This window comes from Grammomys surdaster, unplaced genomic scaffold (genome assembly GCF_004785775.1).
Source record: "Grammomys surdaster isolate TR1022 unplaced genomic scaffold, NIH_TR_1.0 258, whole genome shotgun sequence".
Classification (NCBI taxonomy): Eukaryota; Metazoa; Chordata; class Mammalia; order Rodentia; family Muridae; genus Grammomys; species Grammomys surdaster.
Window position 1 is genome coordinate 2905659 of NW_021604699.1, and position 24128 is coordinate 2929786.

A 24128-nucleotide genomic window follows, 5' to 3' on the forward strand; every position below is an offset into this window, starting at 1 on the left:
CCCCTCCCTTCCCTTCCCTTCCCTTCCCTTCCCTTCCCTTCCCTTTCGTGAACTCTTTCCATCTTACTCAGCTTGGACATTTTAGAGATACTTGCTCAGCAAATCAGAACTGAAGTACCTAACTTTTAACACTGTCATACTGTAAAGTCAGGTAATATCTTCTATTTGCCTAATAGCTGAACAAATGGCAATTATTATGTCGGTGTTAAGATTACTAGAGCAACCCCTCCCCCTCTCTATCTCTATCTCCAGCTCTATCTCCATCTCCATCTCTGCCTCTATCTCTATCAGATAGAATCTTACTGTATAGCCCAGGTTGGTTTTAAATGCATTGTATAACCCAGGCTAGCCTTAAACTTACAGTGATCCTCCTGTGTTAGTCTCCCAAGTCCTGAGATTTGGTTGAGTAGAGGATTAAATGAGTTAGCGTAAGCAGTGTCCATGTGTGTTTGAATTATTATTGCCATTGCACAGGGTACCACACACAAAATAGGAATTTTTAAAATGTGCATTATATATGGGTTAGTGATCAAGTAGAACTGACTTTTGAATATGATGAATGTTAATAATTGTTTTCCAAGTTCAACACAGTAAAAAGTGAAAGTATATTGTAACAGTAAACTAAATGTATGCATGTGGATGTCTGAGCTCTCAGTAGAGTCCTATTTAGGTGCTGTCAAGTCCAGTTGGCTTAGTCTTGACATGTCTGAGATAAGATCGCACGCCATCACTCTTCCTGACACGGACACTTTTACAAATGGTATTGAATCAGAAATCCAGTCTAATCCATTCTTATTAAATTGGAAGCAGTAATTGCTTTCTGTTTAATGGGATGGAATTGACTGTAGCAATCTCGATGGACCTTTAAACTTGATAAAATACGGTTACATATGTTCCTGCTGAATTGTTTACTCATAAGGGTAGGGTTAAGAGTGTTTGTTCCTGTGTTCAAAAGTTGACTTATTTGCAATGGTTGGTAAAGGGTATAGTAGAAAGGTGGGGATAAGAATGGCATTTTCTCATTTTTCCCCCTTTTTATTTCTCAGGGAATAAAACAGAGAAATAAATCTAAGGGTCTTCAGAATGGAATTTTCACCCACCACTCAGAAATAGGGGAAGGAGATTATCTCTAGAGAAGACCTGGCGGGCGCACACCGGCCCCTGAGAAGTGAAGCAGAGCTTTGGGGAGTCACTGCCTTCCAACAGTTAGGCTTTTGTTTAGTGCTATCTAAGTCTCTCCATTTCCCTGTCTGTTTCTGTTCTGTAGAGTGACAAGGCTTGCCATTGGCCTGAAGATGTTTCTGAGGTATTTAATAATCTCTGTTGTGATGTAAAATAGCTTTTCCTGTATCCCGGTTTCTGCAGTGCTGGGTCTGCCCCAGGCCTTTGTGCGCAGCAGGTCAGCACTTAGCAGATGCCCTCTGTCCCTGGCCCCAGAGCAGCACTCAGCGCACCATTAGCTTCTGGCTTTGATCCTTCTGTCTTTTCTGTCGTTGCCTTTCTAACCTTATAAGGTGTCTCCATTTTGATAGCTTTTAGCTGTGATTTAAAAACTCGCTTTTTCAAGAATATTTGCTGATGGTAATTTGAGTAAAATTGACAATGAATGATCCAAGGGCATGGGCAGACGATTGTAATATCTTCAGCTTTCCATGTGAGAGCCGACTTGTTAGTTAGCGGACAGAAATGAAGGAATGAACTCTGAGGGTGGACTAGAGAAGTATGTTGTGATTTCATAAAACTGTGAAATTATTGAAAAATATCACCAGGGAGGAGAGTGAAGGTGGTTTACAGACTTCATCAATTCAAGGCACAAATCATTGAGTGGGCATGCTGGAAGCCTATCAACCGCAGTTCACTTTAGCATCTTGTGACTTAGGCAAGGTGTAAGGCAGGTGCAGGCTGTAGTGATGAGTGCTGAGATTCCCTCCTCAATAAGGGAAAGGCCGGTTCAGTTTGCAGTGATGAGGAAACCCCTCCCTCCCATTGTCACACATATACAAATGTTGTCTTGGATACATGTTTTAATATCCTTGAAATGTAGATACCTTTATGAATGCAGTTAAAGTTTGTATAGTCATGTAATAATTTAAGCATAAACAGCATTTCCTTGGCACATGTATAATAAAAATCATTGTAAACAGAATAAAACTGTTTTTTCAAAATTGTGTATAGAAATGTGTGCATTACTTATAACAGTTATGATTGTGTGGGTATATAGTTACAATGAATTTATGTTGGAATTTGAACACTAGTATTCTGACCAGCAGTGGGTCTCTCTAACAGCCATTAAAGCCTTCTCAGCTCCTTTAAGAGAGTGGTTCAACCAAACGGAACTGCACAAGAACAGACAGAGGTCAGACAATGCATTCAAGAATGTGTAGTGTAGTTCACATATAGATTGAATGTAAGTTATATAAGTTAAAAACTGGTAGCTTGACTTGCCTTGTCTACTCTGCTTTCTTTTATATGCATTCAAGGTGTTTCTGTACACCTTCATGCAATTACAAAATAACCCAAAAGATGGCACTATTGACCCGCGTTAGCATTTTCCTTTCCTTTCCTTTTTTTGGAAAAGTGTTGGATGTCTTATCTGCAAATGTCTTAAATTGAGGTTATATTTTTTACATTTAATTTTCTGTTTTGTAAATGGATCCTTAATTCATGTAAGGCTTGCTGGGACCAGATTTCATTTTTATTTTGAAATGGTTTGGAAATTTGGTTATTTAACAATCATGTTGTAGACATAAACTATATAATCCAATATAATTAATGATAAAACCTTGTTTTAATGTGACAGCTAATGTTTCATGGGAGACATAGTTGCTGTTGTATAGCCAAAACCATTAATTTTTTGAAGTCTCTCAAACAGTCCAGTGATTAAAACATAGCAGGCATAAATAAACAATTTGTGTGCCTTTCAGGTCACACCACCCTGGCTTATCCATTTTGGAAAGTCATTTTATATTAACAATGGTTTTGAAAATTTAGCAAAACCTTTCTCTGTTTCTATGTCCTCTGACTGTAATGTGATGGAAGGGGAATCTAGCTAGGATCTATGAATAGCTTTTCTAGGTGAGAAATACAAAATTAGATCATGTGCCTCTGGCTCCATGGTAGGCTTCTTTCAACATGGTCTGTGGTTGTATCTGTCATCATGCAGTTGAACACCTTCCAAAGTCATCTTGAAAAAAGATTTATTTTATATTTAATTGTGTGTGTGTTTATGTGTGTATGTGTGCACTCGTGTGTGAGTGTGTGTTGTGTGTCGGTCTGTGCACGGCGTGTATGCGGGTAACAGCAGATGTCAAAGGCTTTAGATACCCTGGAGCTGGGGTTGTGAGTCGGCCTGAGGTGAATGCTGGAAACCCACTCCAGGTTCTCTGTAAGAGCAGTGTATGCTTTAAATGCTGAGCTATGTCTCCAGCCTCATACTCAAACGTGCCCCAAATGTGATTGTACACGTAGGACGGGTCTTATGTCCAGTCATAGGTATCTATGGTTGTTTTCCGCTTGTACACTTGCCAGGAATTTTTACTGGAAGTAAGAAAGCACAGACTACTTTACTTATCCAGCTCTTTTTGTGAGATGATTGGCCCTTATTTTGGGGGCAAGGTCAGAAGTACAGGACCTTTCAGGTGCCTTTTACTGTCCTTTATTGGAATGGGGAAATTGTTTTGAATCTGCATTAATTCTACAATTCAGCTTTTATGTTTTTCTCCCCAAATCACTTTTTTTTAAAAAAAAAAAAGGGTAGTGTGCCTTAAAAATGAAGATTTTTGCACCTTATTCCATTAGACCCCATTCTTATTACCCTGACAGGATAGACTGACTTACCACCTATGTGTGGTTTCAGGAGTGACGATGCCTCTGGCTGCGAGAGGTTTGTTTTTATGTTCACCGGAACAGATGTACTTCTCTGTAAACCCTCACTCTTCTTGCTGCCTTTGTTGATGCCAGTAATAGGATGCACATGTGCTGTGCCTGAATTGTTTAACAATGCACAGTTAAGGGAGAGGTTGGTTCCTTAGCAGCAGCTCCAGTGGGTACTGACTGACAGCCATCTTGAAATTCTCCTCTGGGATTTGACAGTGGTATTGTGAGTGGAGAATAGTCTGAGAAATAAAGGGGTTGCGTTCTGATGTGGATGCTTTGGAGGGTATGCTCTAGACTTACTGTGGCATGAGCATGCTGGAATTAGTGTGATTCTAGCTCGTTCATCTCTTCTTGGAGGTGGAAAACTCTGGATTTGGTAAATAACAAAAGGTTAGTTCCTGCTTGACTTTATGTTTTCAGACTCTTGTAGGGAAAGTACAAAAAAAAAGTGTTTTTTTAAACCTTTATTCCTAGGCAAATGGACAAAATCAGCTAAGTGATTAAAGCATGTGCTAACAAATTCCTTCTGTCCATCTCAAGCCGTCTGCCCAGGCTGTCTGGATTCAAATTTGTATCTCAGGGTAGCAGTGGAAGTCGTCAAAGATGGTAGTAGACTAGCAATATTTCCTCAAGTAATCCAATCAAACAGCATTTTATATTTGTTGTGATGAAAAGATCTGCTGTGCAGCTTTTTGCCTGGCTTCTGTAGCTGTCTCTTAATAATGTGCTAATTTATGCTGATGATCTTACCTCATGACCCTTCTGTGTGGCCTAGATATGTTAATATGTTATAGCTTTTTAATTTCAATCATCTGTGTTGGTTGAATCTGCTCGTTAGTGCCCACTACCATTTATACTAGTCTGTGTCAAGGCCTAGTAGAGGACAAGAAAAATGTATCTCAGAATCAATTTCTTTAAGCATGCATTAGTAATGGAAGAAATTATAAGATAGACATAATTTTAATAAGACTGTTATGTCTGAACATTCATTGCAAATAGTAAGTACTCTTACTACCGTCAGCTTTTAATTAAGGAAGGGAGTCGGGTCATTGGCTTTATTAAGCAAAGGCTTATGAACATCTTTTGATATTTTTTTAATGTCAGTGAGAAAGTATCACAAGACAGAAAAGTAGGTATCACAGGCAGTTTTAAAGAAGCTAGTGCCTTGATGATACCTAGGTTTCTATTCCTTGACTGTAAGAATCATGTACTTAAATACCTCACAGTATATGGGGGAGAAATCGAGGACTTTACGAGAAAAGGTAAAGCTGACCAAAATTTAAATATTTAAATCTGTTACAGTAAAAATTCCATAGGAGAAATTTATAGACCTTAAATACAATTGTTTTATTTTGTCAACAGAATATTTATCTTTATTATAGGAAATATACTTAGGATATTTCTACCTTATATATATATGGTAGGAACAGTAACTACTTTAAATCTATCCTAAAATTGTTTCTTCTCCAGCCTTTGATCAACAGTTGCTCTAAAGGATACCGATAAAGTCAAACTCCGATAAAATCTGGAGAATGCTGTCATAAAAATGATGCTGGCTTCTCTAGGCCTGTGATTTTTCATGTCGAGAATGGTTGCAGGGTTGTTGTAATGACTGGTAAGTGCCTGCCAGACATTAGCTATTATGCTTTAATTAAAAAACTTCCCATCTATGATGTTTTAAATTCCAGCACCTTCTATGCACTCGCCATACTAATGAAATTTGAATCAAACAGGTATTTATCTGATTTTGATCTATTTAGATGTCTTTTAGTTGTATATGTTTCTCTCCTGTGTATCTTTGTCTGTGGTGAGTGTTAATTATGAAGTGAGGCAAACTCTGATGGCTTCTTTGGGTAGTCAGTGAGTCAGATGCAGTGATTTTTATAAGAGAAACGTGGGATTAGGTGTCAGAGGATATGGAGTCTTGTTCCAAAAATGGCTGGTAGTCAGTGAACTTCCTCATCTTTTCTCAGGTTTTTAATTCTCACAAATGAATCATGTTGTCTGTGGCATAAGTGAGAGGCCAGGTGATGGCTCTTCCCACATGTTGTGTAACTTTGCCTGAGGTGAAGCATTTGATTAGAACTGTCAGGTGGGAAGCCCTGTTGGAACTTTTCTTACCTTTCCTGGCCCTGTCCCTCGCAGACCCCACTCAGGTCGTTCCTTAACAGTGCCTTGTCCTCCATTCTCTTTCCCACCTACTAGACCACACTGCAGTTGTTTATGCTTTGCTTCTTACTAGGAAGAGCCCGAGTAAAGACGTCTTCTTTTGCATTCATAGCACCTACCATAGTTTTGCTTACAATAAGCACTTGATTAGGACTTTTAATGGTTTATATCAATATTCATGCCATTTTATGGGGGAGCAAACATTTTGTTATGTAAACGTTTTCTTTTCTTTGTGCTCTTCTTAGTTGTTGTTAGGTACAAAACAGGGAATGACTTGGTATCACCTGAACAAACGTGGTTTAGCATCTTTGTAGTTTGTATTATTTCTTAAGTTTTTGATACTCTTTTTTTGCACAAACAAGTAGAATGGCTTTGTTAGTGCTGTTCAGATGTCGTGATTCATAGACTCTGTAAGTGTAGATTTCATGCTCAAGGTGCTCTAAAAAGGCACATTGTTCTTTGTTACTTTCCTCCATTGCTTCTCATCTTTCTGTACTTACTGGTGACTCCTTGAGGCGTTGGACCAGTGGTGGGTGTTTCTTTCTGGCTCGCCATTTCTTCTGTACCTGTCAAGCAAATGCTTTTACTCTGGTCAGGAAAATTTCTAGTGAGTTAGGTTTTATTATTGGTGTAGCCATGACCGCAAGCTACCAGATTGTTTGGTTTGGGGCTATGCTGTTTTAATCCTACTGATGGTTTTGAGTGTGGACTTTTTTTTTCCCGAATGTAAAACTAACCATCAAATATATTCTTCACCCATAGCTGTTTTTGTGTGGCTCAAGTTCCTATAAAGAGTGATATATGAGCTTAAATACGTATGTAGGTGGGAGGGGGGAATGCAAAAGCATAGTGTTAGATTGTGCAGGAATGACCAACTTACCCTGTGACCTTAGTGACACCATCTAATCTTCTAGAGCCACAGGTTATTCATAAATAAGATGAACACATGAAGTCTAGTGAGCTCAGACTCTTTATAGATTTATTTATTCACTAGATATATATGCATCACAGGCCTGCTATGCTGCATATTCAACCAAGGAGACAGATCTGGGCTCACCCTTGCAAGAAGACTTCTATTTCCCCTCTCTGCGTCCACCTGCCCTTTTCCTGCTTGCTTATCTGGTCAGTGGGTAGATAATGAGGAAATGAAGCAATGTGAAGTGATTAATTACAAATTTACAGACTTTGTCTGCTCTTATGTACAAAATGGATTGACAATTTTTTTTTTGTGAGCATAAGTGGTCTTTAAAGACAATAGCTTATATTTTCTTGGATGTTATTAAAATGAAGTGGATTATCTGGGAGTGGCAAATTAATTAGGTGCTTTTTTTAAGTGAGAAGATGGAAGACATAGCTGTTTAAGTTTAGGTGTAGTGTATATAAAACAGGAAAAGGATTTATTCTTGATATTGAAAAGCAACTTTATAAAAAAGCACAGGAACTGGGTGTTCATATAGTTGTGGGTGCTGAAGATCAGAAGTCATTTTATTTTGGGTGGAAAATACCATCTTTGATATAAGTCCTAGTTTGAACATTTTACCTTTATTCTGGAGAACTGAAATGTATTATGTTACAAACGGGAAAATTAATTTGAATGGAGTTAATACTAATGAAAGGAATAAAACATCACTTAATTGAGAAATAGGCTAAGGTCTCCAAAATGAGAACATGTTTCTTACTTGTACTCAAGATCTAAAGGAGGCCCAAGTTTGTACAGGTTGGTTCAAGAGCATTTAACTGTGTTGGCAGAAGCCAGGCTGGCATCAAACAATTTAATTCTCTGACTTCTCTGAAGGTACTGATGAAAGCAACTAAATTTATTGGTTATTAGGTGGCAAGAGTAAGTTCAATTTTCTCTATACTTGTGACAATTAGAGGTTGGTTCTAGCATATCTAATGCTCAAGTTTCAAGGCTACCTCTATTTGAGAGCTGTTTTGGGGAGATAACCTTGTACCACATACATTTTAATGAGTGCATTACTTTTACCACCTGCTGAAGCCGACTCGGAGTGACTACTGACCTGAAGTGAATGCCTGTGTTCAATATTAATATGGCATGTCTGAATCCAGACAGCAATCTTTCATTTTGACATGCACATAGTCAAAGTAAATTAATGTTTAAAACCTGAACACTCTAAGTTCAGCCAGTGTGTGCGTTCCATAATAATCCTTCAGACGCAGTTTACATAGAAATGCTGAGTGCTTTCTTATACTTTATTTATCATACACATGGGTCTGCACTGCTGTATTTGTAACGAGATTCATTCAATTCTGTTGTTGTGATTCACATGTTTTGCATTGGCTAGCAAAAGTAATTTCCTTGTTTTTAGATATATTTTTATATTATTTTAGGTAAAGTTAATATTTTTAGAAATACATTCCCATGTAGACAGTCACATTTCAGTTGTGTTATGGTAGTTCCGTACTTTATTTCTGTTCATATTATAGTATTTGGTGACAAAGTCAGACAATGCCAACGTGGTGGGGTCTGGAGCAGGTGTAAGTCTGGGCTGAGAGCACTTTCTTCCGTGCATACCATTTTGTTTTTGATTTTATTGGTTAAAAACCGTCCATGACAGATGTAGTATTAGGGAAATTATATTAACATTTAAGTATTAAATTAGCTAGTAGCCAGAACCTCCTCCTAATATGATGACAGTTTGTAAGTTTGGGATTCTAAGGACCACATTGCATAACACATTGTTGCACATTTCCTGTTGGCCTGTTTTCCTTTTAAAGTGTGTTAGTTCAAATGTTGGAAATTTCCATTATGGATTTTAGTGTTACAATTTTACTTTTCAGTTCTATGGTTGATATTAATGAATTAAGATATATGTATATAGGTGTATCAAATGCTAAACTGATAAGAACAGATACTACATTTGATTTTAGCCACAAGGCCAAGGAGTGATATATTTTAGTAAATTAATAGCCAATTAAAAAAAGGATATGTAGAAATGCATATATATATATATATATATATATATATATATATATATATATGTATGTATGCAATGGCCATAATGAGAGTTTTGTGGTAACATCTTTGAATTTCAATTTCAATAGAAAAATATAATGTTATATTATTAGTAAACATATTTCAGCTAGAAGGTTTTTCATGCTACAAAATGATAGTGGATGGAAGTGAACCTAGTATGTGTTCGAAGAAAATATGCTGCTCTTATTTTAATTTTCATCGATATGGTGACTTGGACATTGTCTTAGAGTCATGATTGCCACAGCTTTGCTCTGAAAACCAAATTAGATTTTGACTATGTTTCCCAGGATTTGTGTTCAGAAATAAATTCACTATTTCATTTAGGATACTGACTATCAAATAATACTTAACATTCTTTTATGAGTATTGGATATCTCTAACATCAGGAAAATATGTGCCTTACCTGTGGTACAGTGGCTTAGATTGGATTTGAAAACACTGTGCAGAGAACACCTATTGTTTCTGCAGAATGCTGTCTGCCCCATAGAGGTGGCCTCTGACCCACGGCTCTTGTCGTAGTAATGGATTTGCACTGATTGGAGCACAGTCTCCCACTAGCCCCTGCTTTCAGTTCTCATGTGTAATAGCTGCCTAGCACAATCAAACATCTTCTTTGTGGCTGTAGAAGGCAGTGTGACAAGCTGGCTCCAGCCAGTCCGCGTCTGTACTTAGTGATATTGTGCTTTACTACTGAATTAGTACGCTGTGTGTGGATAAATTGTCTCTGATGAGTACCCATTCTTGTTTAGCTGCGTGGAGTTTTGCCCACATGTTGGGTTTTATAGAACATTATATTAGCTTAGATTAATTGGAGGATCAGCATTGAACACCACCTTTTTTCTAATCAGAGACTTGGTGAATAATTTCTAACGAAAAGTGAGCATGTAAGAGATGCTTTGATTGGCTCTCTTATTACTGATCTGATTCTAATCTGTGTTGATAATCTTTCCAGGGAAGACTCAGTTATATTTGCCCCTTAGACAGTAAGAAGTAATTCTAGCTGAGGTAACATGGAGTCCTGAGAAGTTAGACCACTTTGATAGAAGCTCTCCCTATGCCTTCTTTCATAGAAACATAACAGGGCAGACATCTTTAGTGTAAAGTGGCTTGTGGCTGATGAGGATTCTCACCATGTGTAGGCTTAAGCACTGACATCAGAGGACTGGTTACTTAGAGCAGAATATGTGCATGATCACATATAATCAAAGTTAATGTTTATCAAGGGTCGCCATGTTTTTGCTATGGTCTGACAGTCATGACCTACATTTTAAAGGGCCCTGTGGGTCTGTCTGGTATTTTTCTTGATGTCTGGGTGGTTTATTTTAGATGCTTGTCAGTTTCGTTACGGATTATCGTTTGGGATATTTGCTGGGTTTCAGGTGTGCCATACAGAGTGTTCTTTGCTGTTACATTGTCATGAGGGAGCTGCTGTTTTATGATGTGTAAACAGGCTTTAGTCTTGAAGGGTATGAAATTTGGGGGACATTTTCCACCTGGTGTTGTGTTGTGTTCAGTTTGTAGATTATCTTAGAGTAGAATAGACACTAGCTTTTCAACTAAGATTCCAGATTTGGCTCAAGCAGTTCATCCTTTAGTGAGCTCTTCTTCAGAAAGCAATTTGGGAATTTCAATTCAAGTACATTTTATTTAAGAAAAATCCAGATGAGTGGCTTATTTCATAGTATAACAACTAAACAGATTTTATGAGATAGAAATTTGCAAACATTTCTCTTTTTCTGGTAAAAGGAGGATGGAGGGTAATGTTTTTAAAAAGTGTCATTTTGAACACTTTGGCACCACAGAAGCAAAACTCAATGCCTGTTAAAATTGTATTTTTTTAAAGTCATATTTAATTTGGGCCACATCTATCTTAGTTAGTAGTTTAAAGGATAAACAGTTCAAACAGTAAGGCAAAAGCAGTTTGTATTTTGTCAGTTTTCAACTTTAGATATCAGTAAATCATTGCTGTAGCCTTCTTTATCTTTTGTTTGCACAAAAAAACCTGTTAGAATTATGTCTGGGGGACCATCTGCTGTGGTTCCCAGTCTCGTCAGTGTGATAAGGGATAAGCTGTATAAACAGGGCACCACAAAAAAGGAAGAAAGAAAGAAAAAAAAAAGGAAAAGCTTGCCTTAGGAGTGGGAGAAAGTGTAAGGCAGTTTAATTTTATAACATAGCCACAGAAAGTCATGGGCTCATAATCTATCAGGATGGAGGCTATGATGTATTTATTCAGAAAGCACAAGACCTAGACAGTGTGTGGTTTGTCTTCTCGTGAAGTTAATATTGTCTTTCTCTTTTATTATAGTACTGATGCTCTGGAGGCCGACGCTTTTAGAAGTTCCCCAAGTACACTTCAGCATAGCTCTTGACATTGTGATATTTTCCAGATCATCTTCTTAGGTTTTGGACTTTTTTCTCCCGTAGCCATTAATTTTTCTCTCAGTTGAATCCTCAGAAATCATCCTTTCCCTTTTTCATTTGCAATGAGGTCATGGTGCTTCATGAGGAGCAAGGCAGTCATTTCCATGGCAACAGGCTCTATCAAAACATCACAAGTCTATCTTGCCCCTTACCTTTAACTTCAGAACAAGGAGGAGGAGGAGGAAGAGAAGGACGGGGGGTGGGGGGGGTGAGGGGAGGAGAAGGAGGAGGGAGGAGGAGAAGGCACCTAAGAGCACTGCTGTTTAGGGTTTCAGGGCCAGGGTAAGGAAAGTCAATTTTAAAAATTTGACCTCTAACATCCTTTAAGTTATTTAGCTGTAGATATCTGCATAAGGGAGTTATTTTACATCAATCTTTTGCAGCAGAGCAAACATGGATTTCTAATATTATCTATGAGAATAGTAAAAGAAAAATAAGCATGTTACAGTACAACATGTCACACCATGGCTCTGAGATGCCCACTGATGCTTTGGTGCTCTGCTCCAGGTAGTTATTTTGCATTAAGGTAATAGAATTTTGTTACTGGAATAGTGGCACTTTGCACTTTGAAGTGAGCCCAGAACCTTCCTTCTCAGGTGTTTCCCGCCTTTTGCATCTGGTGGTGCTAGTGAGGTGCTGTGGGTTTGTGTTTATGGACTGTGAGAGCAGCCTGTGGTTGCTCACTGGTAGTCAGGCAAGACACAGTCCCCTTGTCCTTGAGGTGCTGGAGATTGAACCCATGTTGCTGAGTATGCAAGGCGTGCACTTTATCACTTAGCTACATCCTCAGCACCTAAAATCTTTTTTCTTTTTTGTATTTCCAAAATATCCGAAATTATTGAATTTCAGTAATTCAATAATTATTGAAAGCGATGTCAGTGTCATAGGTTGCAGTTTGCTAAGTAGCCCCAATTCCTTCTGGTAGCTGGCCATTGGAAGATACAGGTTCTTTTGTTCCTATTTTAATTACTGTTATTAGCTCTCAAATCACACAGTACACAGTACAGAGTAAGTAGTTACAGAATGACTACAGAAAGGCCAAAGGTCACTTAACGGCATTCAGTGCCTTACTGGAGACAGACGGAGGACTGGCACTGCTGCACAGAGCCACTGCAAGGCTCCTGAGATAATAATGAGCCCGGCTGAAGTCAGCTCCTAACATTTTCATGAGCTTATGAGATTTTATGGTGAGTTGCTTTTTTTTTTTTTTTTTTTTTTTGTTCAGGGTCTTTTTGTGTAACTCAGACTCCTCCAACACCAAACCTTCTTTCTTCAGCTTCGTGAGCCTGGATTTGCAGGCCTGTCCCACCTTGCCCAGCTCAGTTATAATTTGATTAACTTGAAGTATCTTCAGTATTTCATCATCTCAGTTCTACCATAGCTTTGCTTTCTGCCCTTGCATTTCTAGGTGGTGCCCAGCCCTCCCAGCTTATGCGCTCTGAGCCATTCCTTGTCTGATGTTTCTGAGCTCTGCTCACCTGAGTGCTTCTGCTTTGTCTGAAGCCACGTTGGAGGCAGGGACTGTGTAAGCAGCCAGCATTGAGGAGCAAATGTCCAGTGAATGCCCTTAGAGAGTAATGGCCAACAGGCCTCGAGGCAGCTGTCTAGGAGACCTTTCCCATGGAAGATGCAGATTACTTTTTTCTTGTTTTGTGTATAAAATGAGGTTGAAATAAGTTCTACATACTCATTTTGTAAACTTTACACTTTATTGATGTTACTAAGACAAGGTTCTGATGTGTAGCTTTGGCTGGCCTGTAGTACACTGTGTAGCCTCGTTTGGCCCTTTGTTTGCAGTAGTCCTCCTGCCTCAGCTTCCTGAATGTTGGGATTAGAAGTAGGAGTCAGTGTAGTTGAGTTCTGTGGTGGGCCATCCTCTCAAGCTGTTCAGGCCCTGTGTGTGTGTGTGTGTGTGTGTGTGTGTGTGTGTGTGTGTGTGTGTTATGAGATGATGTCTCTGTGTCTCTGCTTCCCATTTCCCTTCACCTGTGATGAACTAACTCTGCCACTTCTTAGGCTGTCTGTATGGGAAAGAAGCTGTGTGTGTCGGGGGAGGGATGGAGAGAGCTTTCCAAGTCTATAGACACTCAAATTAAGATTTTATTATGAAATATTTTCTGGAGAAAAATATTAAAAAACAAGATGCAGAAGATATACTGTCTACCCAGCTTTAGAAACAAAACATTCCCATGTGCCAACCCCCTCCTTGTGTGGGTGTGAATGTGCATGCAGTACAGTTTCCAATCTCTTGGCCTTGTACAGAAGCTGCAGCCTTCAAAAGGAATCTTCCCTGCTCTCTGCTGCACAGCACTACCCAGCCTCTGTGTACTATTGAACCTGCCAGTGTGTATTAGTGTGTTACAGCCATCTGTTCAGTTGTCTGTCACCTCCACCAGCCTGAACTTGGGCTTTGTGTTCTCAGCTCAGCACATAATAGCCGGAGTGGAATAGGTGCTGTTGTGTGAAGGAGTGAATGAATGAGTAGGTGCAATTCTCTTCCAACAAATGCCCTGCTAGCATGGGGTTCTGTTTAGCAAATCTGTTTCCTTGTCTGGTCCATAGTTTGAGGATCTTGCTGCTCTGATTTGAGCAAATTGAATTAAACATAAAGTCCTGTAGAACAGATGCATTTACAAACCTCTCCTCACACAGCTGCTAGGCTGTTTAATAAAATCATTGCTGTTTTGATTGGGTATTCAGTCTTTCTTTCTGTTGACTGCATTAGTATTGTGGTCTAAGCAGCACTGCAGACTAGAGCAGATGAAGGGAAGAGGGAGCTGGCGCTTCTGGGTGACTGCCGGGATGCCACAGGCCGCAGAGATGGAGGGGAGACCTTTCTTCTGTAGCTGTAGATAGAATATGGACAGATGCAAATATTTGTCCTTCCGGGACCCCAGCTTCTAAGTCTTTAACTCAGTACAGTACTCCTTATTTGTTCTTATTTCCTCCGCAGGTTGTGTTTACTGTTTCTGCTCTGACGGATTCTAGTATAAGCTGTATCCCATTGCCTTTGCTGTTCAGGTTTTGAAAGTTTAGATAAAATTATATCCAACAAAAGGGATACATTTTAATTTTTTTGCACTATTTGTATTGTATGTGTGAGCAAATGTGTTTGTATGCATATAGATGGCATGACATGCATGTGTGGAGGTCAGAGGACAACTGTTAGGAGCCAGTTCTCTCCTTCTACCATGTGGGTCCCAGAGATTGGACTTTGGTCATCAGGTTTTATAGTAAGCATCTTACCCACTGTGCCATCTATCTCATTGGCCCACTTAAAATGATTGAGACTTATTTGTTGATATTTGAGACAAAGTCTTGCTGTATAGCCCACACTGTCCTGGAATATACTACGTAGTTATAGCTGCCTCTTCTGCCTCAGCTTCCTGCCTGCTGCTATTGGACCTCTTAAAACTTTAAATGTATCTTTCATTTTATAGGCCCATGTTAGTATTGCTCCAAACAAGATGGGAAACATTTCCATATTCTAGAAAATATCTTGTCACAGACATATTTCTTTCCAGTTCAGAATGGAGAGAGAATGAATATATACATGCAGGTGTGTCTTCTCATTCTAGGTTAACCTACTTAGAAAAATCCCTCACTGCGATGCCCACAGGTGCCAACATAATCTAACAGTTTCTCATTGAGGGTCTTCCCCAGTGAGTATAGATTGTGTCTAGTTGATGATCAGAGGTAGCCATCATGGTATGTGTTTGAGGAGGATTGTTGTTTGAATTAGTATCAGTTTACATTCTTGGGCTTTAGCTTCAAACTGTGCTCACAGGTGTCACTGTATTGTCCTTGCAAGCCACTTGTGGACTCAGTCCCCCAGGCAGACCACTCTGGTCAAAGTCTTAACATACAGTGATGGTCTTAGTATTTGCCAATCCTCTGTGTCTCATTCTGAATCCCGTAGTTTCCCTGTGAACTCAGAACAGGGTATTGATGAGCATAAGTCCTAAGCTAGAAGTACCCCGGGGAAAACTCAGTCTAGATTCAGCTATGAGGATGTAAGGATTAAGTGGGTGTTGGATCCCTTGTAGTTGGAGTTACAGGTGGTAGTGAGCTGCCTGATATGGGGGCTGGGAACCCAACTTAGGTCCTCTGGGAGAGCAGTGTTCTTAACTACTGAGCCGTCCTCTCCTTCAACAGTACTCAGATTTGAATGAGTCATGTATCTGTACTGTTTGCTTTGCTAGCATTTACCTAATAGCTTATTCAGTGACATCTCTGATTTTGCATATGTTAATTCTCAAAACTCTGAGAACTGTAAAAGTTTTCTTTTTTTATTCCACTTTCTACACATGAAAGGACTAAGTCAAAGTCACCGAGATAGTACTGCTGGAGCTGTGTTTGCATCTGGACAGTGCTTTTATGACTGTGGTGTGTGTTCATCATGCTGTATGCCTCTGTTTGCCACCATACCTAACCCACTCCTTGACCCAGGCGATGGGGTTAGTAGAGATTCAAAATATCAAACAGATTTAAGGATTAGAGCTTCTTTATAATGTGTGTACAGTTTACAAAACGTGTCTTAGAATGGTATAGTTTTTCTTTGCAAGTAAGGGGCAGGATATGTAGGAAGGACTGGTTTTCAGTTTGTACTCTCTGCCCCCAGGAGTCAATATAAGTACTTTAAGCCTCAGCAAACTAGCTGTTAACCAATTTGGAGTTGTCTCAAGATGTGGTTGTGTGGCAGGAGTCCTTGGAGGAGACTGCGGAGTACACATGTGTGTGAATCGGTCGATGGGAGCTAAGAGTACACATTCCTTGTTGGGTCCTTGTACTTGAAAGGGTTGAGCATACCCACAGAAGGTCCTGGGCACACCCGAAGTTGACATTTGTGAATTTGGTATGTGGGTTTTCAGGGTACCTACAAAGCCTATGACATTTAGTTGTTTGCCATGGAGTGATACCAGCTTTATATAATGGGATACAAAACAGTGGTGCATGCAGGAACAGGCTGTTCAAGGTTGTCGTCTGCTCATTTGGCATTTGAGGGAGGAAGATCTTCCAGCAGCTGCACTTTCTACTTATGCAATGATATAATATTGTTAGGAATAGAAAGTAATTCTTTTTTTTTCTTGTTTATTTATTTAACATCCTGGTCTCAGCCACCATTCCCTTCTCTTCTTCCTGTTCCACCCTTACAAATCCCTCTTCCAGTACCTCTCTTCTTCTCCTCAGAGAAGGGGAAGCCCCCACTTGGCTATCACCTCACCCGGGGAGATCTAGTCACAGTAGGACTGAGCATCTTCTCTCTCAGTAAGGCCCCACCAGGCAGTCCAGTTGGGGGAAGGGGATCCAATGGCAGGCAACAGAGTCAGAGATTGCCCCAGTACTATTTGTTTGGGAACCTAGAAAGTAATTCTTTAATGGAAGATAATTTTTTTTTTTTTAAAGTACAGTAAACTTGATTTTACCTTGGACTTTAGCTTGGTGGCTGGCCAGGCCTGCCTGCAGAGAAAGTCCGTCAGGGGTCTGTTTTATCCTAGATTTTTTTCTTCTCTGGCCACCACATGTACTAACTACCCTTCCTTACCACAAGTGTAGCTCTTTGACCCTAGTCTTCATTTTCCTGTATCTCTGTTTCATTTCACCTTATTAGAGCTTTTTGATCCCTGAGTCAGAAGACAGATGTTTATCTTCCTGATGTTTTCAGTATCGTAAAGTCTATAACTCGCATTCTTAGTGCAAGAGTAGAGGTCTGATGTGTTATTAACATGAATTGCACTCAGCACATACTGATGTGTGTCTGGAATGCATGTGCCCGTGATTCCTGTTTGAAGATTAAAGCCTTTGTGTGATCTGGGAAGATGAACGACACACAGTGTTTGCGTAATAATCTGCAGAACTAAGCCTCAGTATAGTGGTGGTAGGCTATCTTCAGGGATCAGCTTTGAATGCTGTGGGGGCTAACGGATCTTAGAATGGGAACACCAAGAATTAGTGTGGTATGGGCAGTACTGTTGTGGTGGATGTGACAGGCATTGAACTTGTCCTGAAAGCTGGAGCTCACTGTGTAAGGAGTAACTTCTTTAAGTCATTTTGGCTACTTATAATATTTTTTTACTTTTATTTGTATTTTGTATGTTTGTGTGTGCATGATGTATGTGTGTGCACATGTGCCATAGCAGTGTGTGGAGGTCATAGCTTGTGGAGTCTGTCCTCTCCTTCCACTCTGTGTCCTCTAGGATGGACCTTAGCCATCAGGGTTGGTGGCGAGCACTTTTACCCATGGTGCTATCTCATCAGCCACTCACCATGTTTCTCAGAAAAAGTTTTGTTTTTATCATTGTCAAATTCTGCAGATTTAATAAGCATAGTGTATTGGAAGTTTTTAGAGTTAAGCAAGTTTGATGTTTATGAGCACGTCGAAAGCATTTTTGTATATGGGATTTGAATTTGCCTCCTTAATGAATACCAGAAATCTAAGAAATCATAACAGTAGTGGTATTGGCAATATTCTGGCTCCCTTCCCCCCAACCCCAAATGCAACTTTGCATGCACATTTGGTTTATTTTTGGCTTTCCTCTTAGAGTGGGCTCAGGAAATTAAATTACATTGTATGTATTTAGTTTCTAATCTCATTCTGTAGACTTTTTTAAAAAAAAAAATGGAAAATTTTGATATTTGTGAATCTAGGTACCAGAGGGAGCCACATAGGAATCAGATATAATCACAGTAGGTAAGGTACTGTCTAGAATGTTTAAGGGCAGAGTTATATTATAGAAGCATCAGACCTGACTGGTCTATAATGAGTAAATGGGACAGTTGGAGGTTAGCTGGTGGAAAGTTGGAGTATGTGTGATATGTGAGTGTATGGTGTGTGTGTGTGTGTGTGTGTGTGTGTTTATATGTGAGAATGTGAGCCCTGTGTGGAGGTCAGAAAACAATCTTCTAGTGTCAGTCACTGCTTTCCAGCTTCTTTGAGACAGGGTCTCTTCAGGTTAGCTGCCCTGAGCTTCTGGAGATTCTCCTGTCTCTCTGCAGGGATGTGCTGGGATTACAGGCCCTTGTGCCATATGTCTAACTTTTACATGGGGTTTGAGGATATGTGTTCAGATTGTCAAGCTTGGTGGTGAGTGCTTTGCCCAGTGAGTCAAGTCCCTAGTCTAGTTCTGTATTTTTAATAAAATGGACATAATTTCTGTATGTGTAGGCAGGAAATACAGCTTTCCTTCCCAGTAATCAGCAGGACAGTGAGGGAACAGGATGGGATGTGGCTGGTGATGGCTTTGAGCTCCTTCTGTGTGATGCTGAATGTTCACAACTCAGACCTGATTGGTAAGGCCTGTGTTGGTTAAGGCTTAAGCTGAGGTCTCTGGGTATTCAGCCTTTCTATCAATTTATTTGCTCAGTATAACTCTTGAATAATTTAAAGCGTGTAAGCTTGTTAGTGTTAACAACGTAGATGATTACAACAGCCAATTCCTTTGAAAGGCTGTCAATCTAGTGAGGTAAATTGTTGTTTAGAGCCATCAGAAGCAGTGTCTACTCTTTCCTGCAGCAAATCTGCAGGTCAGAATGAGTGTCCTTCATGCATGGACTCGGTGGTCCCTTTGGTCTGCTGAGCTGCTGTGTGAGGTCTGCTCTGCCCTATGCACTTCCCTTCTGGCTTCCAACATTGGCCACTTTCCCTTTTGCTGTTCTTTCCTATTTCTCTAATGATACTGTTTGTTCTTCTACAAGTCAGGCTCTCTTTATCAAATTCACCAGTGACCTCTTCATGGCCATGTGCAACTGTCATTCTTTAGTGCTTCTCTCTTCATTTGTCAGCATTCACTGGAGTTGGTCTCTTTCTTTCAGGGGTGGCTGTCTTCTGTCCTGAGTGTGATACCCCTGGCTGTTGCTTCTCTAGTATTCTTGGGCTGTTCCTTCATTCTTTGCGGGATGATGGCAAGGTCCTCCTCACTTGATGCCATCTCCAAGGCTCCTGTTTGTACTCAAGTACGTTTCAGTTTTATGGTCCTCCGAGCTTTTGAGCCCCCTCCCGTGTGGCTGCCTCCCAGTGCTCTATTCCCTTTGCTCTCTTGACTCCCCCTCTTGTTTATCATCTGAATGTGGAACAGTGTTGGTTCACCCTGTCCAGAATGCTTCAACCCTCCCAGAGGCTGCTCCTCCAGTCTTTCAGTCTTATTTCAGTCTTCCAGTTGCTTGGGCCAAAAGAATTGGAGTCAAGAAGAAATACTCTTGTTTTCATGTCACATCACATCTGTTCAAACATCCCGCTTTGTCCACACTAAGGTACGAAATACTTTCAGATTCTGACTTTTTTTTTTTTCACTTAACCTATGTCTCCACCTCCTCTTCTGAATAGTAGCTGGATTCTACTCTTGCTTTCCCCTCTACAATTAACTGGTTTTCTACATCCTCGTTAGGAAATGTTTTGAGACACTCAGGGTGATACAGTAATACATTTAGCCTACATGAGACCCTGGGTTATATTCCTAGCTCAGAGTAGAGGATAGAGAGCCAAAGTCAGGTTTCTTTCTTTTTTTTTTTTTTTTGTATGGATAGAGTAGCCTCTAACCTGGCATGGCCTAGTCATGGCCCAGCATGTTCTGAGCTGAATATCTCTATTGATTTTGTTTCTAATCACCCATTACCTTGTGTGTTACTTTTCTATTGCTGTGATTAAACACCATTGTCAAAGCATCCCATAGAAGAAAGAATTTTGTTTGGGTTTGTAGTTCCAGAGGGTTAGAGTCCATGAGAGTGGTGTGAAGACAGGAAGCTGAGAGTTCGCATCTTGAACCACAAGCACAAAGCAGAAAGTGAACTAGAAATGGCCCAAATGCTTAAATTCTCAAAGCTACTCCTCCAGTGACATACTTCCTCTAGCAAGGCCACACCCCCTAAATTTACCCAAACAGTGCCACTAACTGTGGACCAAGTATTCATGCCTCAGACAGTGGCAAACATTTCATTCAAATGACCACACCTTGATTTCTTACTGTTCTTTGAATATAGCAAACATGCACTTGAATTTATAATCGTCTTGTGTCTGGAATGTTCTTCTTCCCCATTGACTACCTGTTTTGCTCACATGTTTTATCAGAGAGGTCTCCCTCGAGTCGTGTATAACAGGCCTTCATCTCTAATTTTATTTCTTTAGAATAATAATCATTACCTCATGAGTCATATATTGATTTGCTGTTTTCTTTTCTTCTTTGTCTGGTGATATTGCTGTTTAAGAATGGTCAGTAGCCTATAGTAGACATTTGATAAGTATTTATCAATGAGAGGAACTGTCAGCCAAGGTAATTTCTGCTGTTGGCTAATGAATAAAAACTGTCTGTAGAATAATGGAGAGGGGCTGGGGAGATGGCTTAGTGGGTAGTGTGTCTGCTTCACAAGCACGATGACCTGAGTCTAGATCCCTAGAACCTATGTAAAAACTGGTATATACTTATAATTCTAGTGCATCAGTGTGAGAGGCAGGAGGCTCCTGGGAACTTACTTGTCAGCCATTCTGGATGGAAATCCATTTCAAATTCAACCTCTGGCCTACATGTGTGCATGTACAAGTGTAGGTACTTGTAACTATGTACTCACATGCACATAAACTATATCATAAAATTATGGAAGAATCAGAAGTAACTTCTATGTTAGGACTTGTAGAATCTTCATGCAAACAATAATCCCTCCATACAGACAATGCTACTTCCATATAAAATATGATACCTCAATATGAACAGTGATACCTTCATACAAACAATGAAAACAGCATATAAACTATGATACCTTCATAAAAACAGTAATATCTCTATTAAAAACAATGATACCACCATATAAACAATGACATCTCCAGACAATGATACTACTATCTATCTTTGTTGGGTTATTGTTGCTATGATGAAACACCATAACCAACAGCAAGTTGGGGAGATAAGGGCTTTTTTTTTTCTTTTGCTTAAGCTTCTACATTCATAGACCATCACTGAAGGACGTTAGGACAGGAACTCAAACAGGGCATGAACCTGGAGGCAGGACTGATGCAGAGGCTATAGAGGGATGCTACTTGTTATCTTACTTATCATAGCTTGCTCAGCCTGCTTTCTTATACAAGTCAGGACCACCTCCCCAGGCATGGCACTACCCACTGTTTGCTGAGCCCTCCCCCATTAATCACTAGGTAAGAAAATTCGGTCATTTTTTCAGTAGAGGTTTGCTATTTTCAGATAGCTCTAGCTTGTGTCAAATTAAAATAAAACTAGCCAGCACACCTCCATACAACTAATCCCTCTCTTTATACAGACAATGCTATCTTCATATAAGCAATGGTACCCCCATGTAAACAGCATAAGCCTTTAAGAATGAAAGCAAATTTGTCTAATTTTAGTAGAAACATTAGAATTACCTCATTTAGTTTAGATGCTTGCTTTATCCTTATTTGGATAATGTCGATGTTTAGGCAACAAAAATGAAGAGATGAGTGTGTATATGGTAGACAGCTGTATTAGGTCTGGTGATTTTGCAAATAAAGGGTTGTAGTAGGGGGATTGCTTGCCTAGCATGAGCAAAACTTTGAGTTTTATTCCAGCACCATGACCCCTGGGGGTGGGGGTGGGGATCTTTTTAAAAGAATGTCTGTCTGCTCATTGATGGGCTGACTCAGTGATACCCACTAATAATGAGCGTAGGTTTAGTTTTTCTTAATTAAGAAATTATTTTTATTTTCTGTGTGGGTGGTTTGCTTCCATGTATGTTTATGTATCATATGCATGCCTGTTGTCACTAGAGGCTAGAAGAGTGTATCATCTCCCAGGACTGGTGTTGTGAGCTGTTATGTGGTTGCTAGGAATTGAACTTGGATCCTCTGCTAGAGAAAGTCCTCTTAACTGCTGGGCCATTTCTCCAGCCCTAGGTGTAGTTTTGTTAGCGTATTAAGTGGTGACTTAATGGATAGCCAATAAGAGACATGAGTAAGAGAACTCTGTTAGTGTGACTTCATCATCACCTCACTGGTGTGTGTCTGATTCTCAGCAGTTGATTGGCTCCAACTGTTGTCATAGGGACTCAGTTTTCTTCTTTTTCATCTGTATACTCCTTTCTCATTATGAGAAGAGAAATTTGTATAAAGCTGACTGAGATAATAATATTCTTTAGTTGTCCATAAGCTTTCAGACACTAAATATACATATTCTTGGGGCTGGAGAAATGGCTCATTGGTTAAAAGCCCTTGCAGTTTTTCCACAGGGTAAGTTCAGTTCCCAGCTCCCAAGTCAGGCAGCTCTCTGCCTGTAACTCTAGCTCAAGGGCATCTGACTCTTTTGGCCTCATCAGGTACCTGTACACACATAGCACTCCTACTCCCACATACACACACAACAGTCAAAAGTACATATAAAGAATGGATTGAGCTTTTCATTGATAAGGCATGACCTAATAAGGTTGATATGGTGATCTTGGTCTGCTGTGGAAGCAGACTTTAATGTCTCTTAAAGGCGAGTAGATGGTGCTTCAGCCTGCCCTGCTGCCACTTCCACAGCATTTCACTGTGCTTCATTGTGGTCTTTTTGCAATGAGATTTTCAGAAAGAATTTTCCTTCCTTGTAGCCCCCAAGTATGTTCTTCAAAGCCACCCTCTGCGTGCCTGCCTCGCCCAATAGCTCGTCTTTCCTCCTTGCTGCCTTTGTTACTCTTATTTCTTTGAGCCCACCTTTGAATTTAGGACTTGTAAAATGATAAACATTTATAAATGTTTGATCTCTATGTCCATGGAACAGCTTTAAAAATCTTCTTTAATCTCTGAGACGAGACAGGCAAGAGTGCGGCATCTTCGATTACAGAATCTCTTTGAAGTTGTCTTGCTACTTCAGTGTTTTCCCTCTAGCACTTCAACTGCAGCCTGGATGGGGTATTTTTTTTTTTTTTTTTTACTAAAGTTCCCCCTCCCTTTTTGCTTAAGTCTATTTGGCAATCTTTCAAAGGTTCATAGGAAAATTAGTGAAATTACACTTTGAACTTTTCTTATTGTTTTCTAATTCTGCTTGTAAGTTGTGTCAGAGGCCACCTTTTAAAGTGTCTAATCTGTTTTGCACATTTTTCTACTTTATAAAAGGACTTTTTAATTTTATGTGTATGTGCCTGAATTCATATATATTGTATATATGTGTGTGTATTTATATATGTGCATGTGTGTATATATACATAGATACATACAGACACATATATATGTATCACGGCAGATACATGTAGTGTCTGTGGAGACCAGGAGAGGGCATCAGATCTCCTGGAGCTGGAGTTACAGGCCATTGCAAGGCTCCTGGTGGTGCTGGGCACTGGACCCAAGTCCTCCAAAAGAGCACCGAGTGCTCTTAGCTGTTGAGCCACCTCTCCACCTTCTATTTTCACTGATGTCACTATCATGGTCCTAAGAATCTGCTCTTATTTCTGTGAGTAATACATTAATATGTCTCCACTCTAAATTAGCAGTTATCCATTTTTATTCTGTAGGGTTATGTATTTAAGTTTGGTTTTGTGAGAGGAAAAAATTGAAATCTGGTAATGTTAGCCTTTTTCCTTTTTTCTTTTTCTCTTAGTATAGAAAATGAGTTTATTATAGAGTAATAGGAAGTACCTATGGGGTGAGAGTGTGCCATGCCAAAGAAAACATTATAGAGTAATAGGAAGTACCTATGGGGTGAGAGTG

General features: G+C 39.7%; 1 protein-coding gene and 1 pseudogene across 1 annotated transcript in view; one reads left to right on the forward strand and one right to left on the reverse strand.

The window, feature by feature from the left end:
* Positions 1 to 24128, forward strand: part of Cdkal1 (CDK5 regulatory subunit associated protein 1 like 1) — a 528588-nt gene that overhangs the window by 19161 nt on the left and 485299 nt on the right. The gene's annotated exons all lie outside the window — the stretch shown is intronic.
* Positions 8851 to 8957, reverse strand: LOC114627805 (annotated as a pseudogene).